This window comes from Gekko japonicus, unplaced genomic scaffold, assembly GCF_001447785.1.
Source record: "Gekko japonicus isolate JY-2015 unplaced genomic scaffold, Gekko_japonicus_V1.1 scaffold769, whole genome shotgun sequence".
Taxonomy (NCBI): Eukaryota; Metazoa; Chordata; class Lepidosauria; order Squamata; family Gekkonidae; genus Gekko; species Gekko japonicus.
Window position 1 is genome coordinate 669515 of NW_015175993.1, and position 1835 is coordinate 671349.

Consider the following 1835-nt stretch of genomic DNA (forward strand, 5'->3'; position numbering starts at 1 on the left):
CCGGAAAACACGGACACCCCCCCCCACCAACTTCCCGGGCCCAGGGAGAGGAAAGGGAAAGGGCGCCCTCTGGTCCACTCCCCGCGTCTCCAACGCGCGCTTTCTCCCCGTCCCCGGAGTTGCGCTGAACCCGGGTACACTCGGCCCCCGCGCCATCTGACCCCTCCAGACCCCAGGATGCCGGCCGACGCCACGACCGCCATCCTCCCGGGCTTTGAGCGGCGGCGGCGGCGGCGGGGCTCTCGCCCTCCCCCAGGCCGGCCAAACCGGTCTCCAGAAGAACACGCGACCCGCGTCACATCCCCACGACACATCCGACCGCTTCCCGGTCCTCCCCCGGGACTCCTCCCGCGAGTTCGTGGTCGGGAATCGTTTCCCCGAGGGAGAGCCCGACGGCGGTCCTTTCCGAGGACTCGGTCCTGCGGAGACCCCACTCTGTCGGAAGCTGCCCCCCCCCCGCCGCCCCCAGAACCTTGCCGGCCTCTCCGGAGCCGCCGGACTCGAGATCCAGCTACGCTCGGGGAGAACCCGGAATGTCCCAAACGGCCGGGCGGCGGCGGCGGCGGCGGCGGCGGCGGTCTGGGAGGGGTTGTTACTTTGACACCGACCCGGCGGCGACCATCCCAAGGGGCTCCCAGCTCCGGGCCGCCCTAGGTCCTCCCCCACACACACACACACCAAGGCTCCCTCTAAGCTGTGGAGTCTTGTGAGCAGAAACTCTTCTTTGTGACCTACTGGCATTAAAGTTGTGAGCCAGCAGTTTGGCTCCTGCATGAATTAGTTTGCTCTGGAGCCCTCCTTCCTGAGCGAAGGCAAAAATGCGTGATCCGGAGGCTAAAAAACTGTGAGCTAGCCCACACTAACTCAGCTTAGGGGGAACATTGTCACCCACCCCTTCCCGCAGCTGGTCTTGCTGGGTTTCCCCCTTCGGAGAGGCGAGTCCTGGCGGGCGCCGTGCGTCGGAAAGGCCGAAGAAGACCCGCGTTTCAGACGCCCTCCGGCCGCTCGGGGTCCCTGGGCGCTTTCGCCGCGGGGGAGAGGCCAGAGGCGGCCCGGCGTCGTCTGGATTTCTTCCCGCGGCCTTCTTTGCCAACAGACCCGAGTCCCCGAGAGCCGCCGGGGAGCGGCCAAGGGAATCGGGCTCTTCTTCGGCGGGCGAACGGCGGAGTGGCTGCTACGGCCGGGCCCGCGCCCCCTCTCCGCCGGTTTTCATGCGCTCCCTCTCCGGAGTCCCCTCCGGCGCTCGCCCTGAAGCCCCTCTGCTAAGTCGCTCTGACGACTGCCTCGCCTCGCCTTCCCCGACGGGCCGGCCCGCCTGGCACTGGCTGGCTTCTGTCTGGCCCACTCTTGGTCCGGCGGGCGCCTAGAGGACGTGGAGCCGCGCCCCGCCAGCCACCCGACCGCTCGCCTTCTCGCCAATGCTCCTTCTAAGCTGCGGAGTCCTGTGACCACAAATTCTGCTTTGTGAGCTCCTGGGCTCCTGGCATCAAAGTTGTGAGCGAGCCATTTGGCTGCTGTATAAATCAGTTTACTCTGGAGCCCTCCCTCCTGAGCTGAGACAAAAATCTGTGAGCCGGAAGCTAAAAAACTGTGAGCTGGCTCAGACTCACTCGGCTTAGAGGGAACCCTGCTTTCCGCCCCGCTCTGTCGACCTGCCCAAATCCATCCAGGTTGGCTCGGAAGCCGAACCGGAGCGGGACTTTCCTAACCGGACACGCAGGCCCTCCCCGGCGGCCCCCTGGCCTGGAATTCCCAGGAGGCGAGTCGCTGGACCCGGTCCCCAAAGCCCCGGCCGGGCCCGACGACGCCCTCCCCGCGCAGCAGCCCCCCCCCGG